A 6,826-nucleotide genomic window follows, 5' to 3' on the forward strand; every position below is an offset into this window, starting at 1 on the left:
CAGCTCGCTCCAAAAACTGTCCCAATGCATCAGCGTCTGACCCTGACCGCGGCACCAGCGGTGCAACATCATCTGACACTGACCTCCAGGATAACACCACCAAACACTGATCCCAAATACAATGCCACCTGACACTGACCCGCTTTACACACCACCTGACCCCAGTATGACAAGAGCAAACCATCCATCCCCTCTCCTGCACAGTCACTCGTCCAGAACAATGGCTCCATCCATGTACATGCTCCCAACACTGCAAACACTTCACACAACAGTCAGGCCACGAAGAATTACAAGCAAACGCTGCGTTTCAGCTTTGCCCAACCAACAGTGGGCAGAGGACCTCAAACATAGTGGGTCTCAGCCAATGTTACCGTATTTCACCTAACATAACCAACACATGGAAACAAAAAAACTCCCCTCAAACTCATATCTGGGGAAAGAAGTCACTTAAATGGCACTTCCCACTATCTCCGTATATCAGATTAATTTAACTGTATGGAAATTCGTTTTACATGCAAAATATGCCATCTGGCCCCTCTATTTTTTGATATTTAATTGTTTTTTAAAAAACTATCCAATAAGACTGTCACCTTTTCACAAAGTGGGGCCCTAATGAGAGCAGCAAAGTAAAATAGTTTCCAATACAAACTTCCATTTCATGCCAAACTCTTCACTGATGTACACAAACCTTAAAGTCCAAAGTCAGCATTGAGCCTGACAGATTATAGCGATCCTGGCTGGATACAAGATAAAGCTCCCTCTCCACTGCCCCCAACAAATACTGCCAGCTCAGCACCAAATAGACTCACAGAAAAGCTCTCCCACACAATACTCCTAAAATGCCGTGGGGCTACCCCATGGTTGCTTGACTGGAGACCTGCAATTAAACCTTGGAGAAATTCTGTAAAAAAATAAATTCCCCATCTGGGGTTTCTGCCACTCTCCCTTCCAGTTAAAGGTCAGAATTCAATTTAAACAGGAAAAGGCCCAACCGCTTCTTCCAAGGATGGGGAATTGAACAATAACACCTTAAGCCAGTCCCTCTGATCCCACTGCCTTTCCACCATATCTCAATCTTAACTTGTCCTTTTCAGTAAGTGAGCAGGTTCAGTAAGTGAGCAGGACACCAACAGAAAAGGAATCCAATTTAAACTTACATGATTGGGGTCCAACTTCAATACAAGGCGAGCACCTGAACTTGGGAGTAGTGACCGAGTCCCTGTCAAACCTGACTTGATGAGAGGGGGATCATGTATCAGAGGAGACCCAGGGAGATAAGTCACACAAACTCGAAACCGTCAACCATTTCCCTCTCCAGAGATGCTACCAAACCTGCTGAGTTTTCCAGCATTTTCTTTTTTGATTTTAAGTTTTGAAACTTTCTTATAGGTGGCCTTGCGCACCAGGTGCCACTCCAAGACTCATGTGGAAACTTTAGGTCACCTTTATCCTGGACTCCCCCCTCCTCTGTTCACGGCTGGAACTTCAGTCCAAATTCTTTCCTCCCTCCAGCAACTTCTCTCCCCATCCCCCCAACCCATATTAAAAAGGGTAAGTGAACGGGTTACGTTCCCCACCAAATCACAGACCACTCAGCCTTGGGGAACTATTCATTTATTCATAGTCACTGGGTCAAAATTCTGGAATTTCCTACTTAACACCATTATGGAAACACCATCTGCACAAGGACGTAACAGTTTAAGAAGTAATCTCACCATTGCCTTCTGAGGGAAACTAGAGATGGGCAGTCAATTGCCAGCATTACCCACATCCAAGGAATGCTTCAAATTCCAGGCTCACAAATTATGATGGCAAAGCATTGGAATAAACTCCATACTTTAAAGATTAATGAGGATACTTTGATTCAGTGAAAGGTTTGCAACATCTTCCATGTTGTTTGGGTGTGTGTTGAGCCAGAAGGAACAGATACAATATTTTGAATAGTTGGAGTGAGTCAGAACATTATTTGTAAGGTGGTTGACTGAACCCACCCAAACTTTTATTGATAAAGGCCACAAGTAAATTAAGAATATTAAGTGAAAGACCACTTGACCCATCACAATCATTGGTTTTTTAGTCTGATCAAATGCTGTGTGATCCGGAGCTGATAAACGCCCCAATCACTCCATTCAATACCTCCCCTCTTCCTGAAATGCAGACAATTAACTTTGGCCATTCTCGTGAATGATTAGCATAAGCAATACAAAATGTGAGAGAGTGCTGAATCCTCATGGGGTTAACAGCTGTGTGGACAGGGCTGGCAGTGTGCCAGTGCACACGACATCATTACTCTGGATAGCCAGCTCAGCAAAGCAAATTCTGTCCTGTGTTCCTACTCAAAGCTGACATCGTCATCAATGAAGAACAGCATGAATACAAACTTCACAATTAATCTCAATAAACCAGCCACACTGCGGAGATATTAATACACCCAGTCGACTGCATCTGTGACATGGGACATTGCATGAAGTGCTATACCAAATGCAACAGATGGTGTGACAAGGGGACAAACTTTTAATTGGTCTTCCAAATAGTTTTATTCTTGTTTATTAAAATTAAGCTAAAGTATGTTCACAGATAGAGATATGTGCGGCATTTCACAACATTCAGCACATGTAAAGAAGTCATCATCATAATGATTCTGCTGTTTTAATGCAGCCTTGAGATAAAACCTGTAATAGATTAACCAATTGGATTAGCCAAATCAAAAACTCCAGTTATACTTAGAGAGGCCCAACTCAAAATCAATGCTGCAATTAAAATAGCAACTCAACGTAGCTCAGTGAGGGATCTTCGATAACAGATACACGGAATGTGCCACATATCAAAACCCAAAGGACTGGAACTTAAGAAATTAATATCTTAAAATGATTTGTAAATACGTATCTGCCAGAGTTCTTCAGTGCAGAATTCTAGGCCCAACCATCTACAGCTGCTTCATCAATGATCTTCCCTCCATCATAACTGTACAAAATAAGAGCTCAAGGTATTGGAGGTGATATATTAGCATGGATAGAGGATTGGCTAGCTAATAGGAAGCAGAGAGTCAGGATAAATGCAACATTATGTTGACAAACTGTAACTGGTGGAGTGCTGCAGAGATCAGTGCAGGGGTCTCAATTAGTTACGATCTACATGAATGACTTCAATGAAGGGAGTGCCTAACGATGCAAAGGTAGGTAGGAAAGTAAGTTGTGAGGAGGATACAAAGAGTCTGCAATGGAATATAGGTAGGTCAATTGAGTGGCCTAAAATTTGGCAGATGGAGTAGAACGTAGGCAATTGTCCACTTTGGCAGAAATATTAGAAAAGGAGTTTACTATTTAAATGGACGGAGATTGCAGAATGCTGTGGTACAGAGGGACCCCTGGGTGACCTTGCACATGAATCACAAAAAGTCTGCATGCAGATACAGCAAGTAATTAAGGCAGCACAAGGTATATTAACCTTTATGGCAAGGGGGAATGGAATGTAAATATAGAGAAGTCTTGACACAGCTGTACAGGTCATTGATGAGGCTGCACTGAGAGTACTGGGTACAGTTTTGGACTCCTTATTTAAGGAAGGATATACTGTGCTTACACTGAAGGCAGTTCAGAGCAGGTTCATTAGACTGCATGAAGGGGTTGTCTTCAAACAGGTTGGGCCTATACTCGTTAGAGTTTAGAAGAATAAGAGGTGATCTTATTGAAATATTTAAGATTCTGAAAGGGATTGACAGGGTTGATGCTAAGAGAATGTTTCCCCTCATGGGGGAATCTAGAAGTTGGGAACACCATTGACAAATAAGGGGTCTCTAATTTAAGACAGAGATGGGGAGAGATTTCTTTTCCCATAGGGTCGTTAGTCTTTGAAATTCCACAAGCAGCAGTGCACGCTGGGTCAGGTTAGATGGGCTAAATGGCCTACAACTGCTCCTATTTCTTATGATCATACAATAAGGTCAGAAGTGAGGATGATTGCACAATGTTCAGTTCCATATGCAACCCCTCAGATACGGAAGCAGTCAGTGTCCATATGCAGCAAAACCTTGACAACATTCAGGCTTGGGATGAAAAGAACCAAATAACATTCATGCTCCACAAGTGCCAGGCAATGACCATCTCCTGCAAGACAGAATTCAATCATCTCCTCTTGACATTCAATGGCATTACCGTCAACATCTTGGGGTTTACCATTGACTAGAAACTGAACTGGGCCAACCATATAAATACTGTGGCTCCAGGAGCAGGTCAGAGACTGGGAATTCTGCAGTGACTAACTCACATCCTGACTCCCCAAAGCCTGTCCACCATCTACAAGGCACAAGTCAGGAGTATGATGGAATACACTCCACGTGCCTGCCTGGATAAATGTGGCTCCAACAAAATTCAAGAAGCTCGACACCATCCCGGACAAAGCAATCCGCTTGATCAGCATCCCATTCACCATTGATGCACCGTGGCAGGAGAATTTCCTATCTACAAGACACACTGTTGTGACTCACCAATGATTCTACCATCTCGGACAAAGGCAGCAGATGCAATGGAGCATCACCACCAGCAAGTTCCCTTCCAAGCTGCATTCCATCCTGGCTTGGAACTTACCGCCGTTCCTTCACTATCGCTAGATTAAATTCTTGGAATTCCTTTCTTACAGCACTGTGCGTTCAAGAAGGAAGCTCATCATCACCTTTCCAAAAGCAATTAGGGAGCAAAGAATGCTGGTCTTACCAATAACATCCACATCCCATGAAAGAATTTTTAAAAATACAGAAGTGCTTTATACCCAGTAATGAATCATGTATTAATATAGGAGTGTGACAGTCACAGCATATAGTACTTGCACCATCACTGACTGATGGATTAAGAGTCTCTCAACAACAAAATCTTATACTAATAGCACCTTCAGTGCAGTAAAACATCCTGAGGCACTTCACATGAGCACTGTCAAACTGAGCTACAGAAGAAGCATTGGGTAAAAGCAAATTACAGCGGATGCTGGAATCTGAAACCAAAAGAGAAAACTCTGGAAAATCTCAGCAGGTTTGACAAAGAATCATCTGGACTTGAAACGCCAGCTCTTTTCTCTCCTTACAGATGCTGCCAGACCTGCTGAGATTTTCCAGCGTTTTCTCTTTTGGTTTAAGAAATATTGGGGTAGGTGACCAAAAACTTGATAATAAAAATGAGCTCCAAGAGCATCTGAAAGGATGGGAGAGGTTTGCTGCGGGAGATTAGAACCCAGGTAGCTGAAGCCTCAGCCACCAATAAGGAAGCGATTAAAACTGGCAATATGAAAGAGGCCAAAATGAATGGAATTCAGAGATTTAGAAGGGTTATACAGCTGGAGGAGGTTACAGGGATGGTGAGGCCCTTAATCATGGATCAGCACTTATCTACAAATGTATTCAGAATGGAAATGACACTTCAGTTATTTTCAACAATTAAGAAGGACCTTACAACATGATACTTCCTTATCACTTTCAAGGTTATGAGAATAGAAAGGTGATCTAGAGATTTACATTACAAAAGCGACACCCAAGATCAAAGAATATGTTTGTGGGATTCAGTGAGGCTCATAGACTGGTCATATCTCCATTACAGAAAATTATTCATCGTTTGCAAGGCTCCTGCTTGGCAGTTTACATTCAAGAGAACAATACTAATGTCTAACAAAAATAAAGTATTTTAACTTTTTTGATTATTGCATTTGTTTATCTGATGTCTTGAATTCTAACTGTAATTTTTTTTTAAATGTAGTTTATAGATTCTAGATTTTTTTGAACACTCTGTATAGCTAATAGTTAGAATTAGGAACAATATATTTTATAAAACTAAGGTTCTGGCACTCCTGAGTGATTCCCCTCTGCTAACAGTCACAAATGGTCACTAGAACAAACTCTCCAACAGATTATAAAGTCTGTTTATGAAAAAGGAAAGATTGTTTCTTAAAGTAAATAGATGGTCAAACAGTGAAATTCCATTTCTGGGCTCTTTTGATTATGTGCTTCATTTATGCAGATACCCTTGCATTCTGCAAAAGTAAAATTAAGATAATAAAAAAGTCAAAAGTGATGACTGTGCAGGGGGAATGAGGAGAGAGTGAAACACTGGAGTTTGTTATTTTAAGTACCACAAGATGTGTAACTCTGATTACACTTTCTATTGATGTGGCTCTGAACTGGAGAATATAGAGTGAGTCGACTATCCACCTGGCAACTCAGGCGGTGGTCAGGTCTGTACTGCTGTTTGTGTTGTATGTGGTCTTATGCCCTCTGAAGGCTACTTTATAAAATGGAGAGCCTTGCTTCTCACCTGCTCAGAAACTGGCTGCTTATTTTCCAAAATACTTGTTGATCAGTGGGCTTACAAGTGAGTTGATTTTAAAATATGGAATTTCTGGGCTGATGAAAAGAGGCTGAGTGGGCCTGGTGTGTCACAACCTCATTTCACATTATGATGTAAATCATGCACTCAATTGATTCTGCTATGTTTTGAAGACTAAGGAGAGAGTTTTGCCGACTGAGCAGGATACTAAAACATAGTAAGGACCACCACCAGAGAAATAACTGTGTGCGGGAGGGGAGGGAGGGAGAGAGAGGCGGGGAGAGAGAGGGGGAGGAGGGAGGGGTGGGGGGGGAAGAGAGAGAGGGGGAGGGAGGGGGAGGAGAGAGGGGGGGAAGCGGGAGGGGGGGGAGCGGGAGGGGGGGGAAGCGGGAGGGGGGGGGAAGCGGGAGGGGGGGGAAGCGGGAGGGGGGGGGAAGCGGGAGGGGGGGGGAAGCGGGAGGGGGGGGGAAGCGGGAGGGGGGGGGAAGCGGGAGGGGGGGGGAAGCGGGAGGGGGGGG

This window comes from Mustelus asterias, chromosome 4 (genome assembly GCF_964213995.1).
Source record: "Mustelus asterias chromosome 4, sMusAst1.hap1.1, whole genome shotgun sequence".
NCBI lineage: Eukaryota > Metazoa > Chordata > Chondrichthyes > Carcharhiniformes > Triakidae > Mustelus > Mustelus asterias.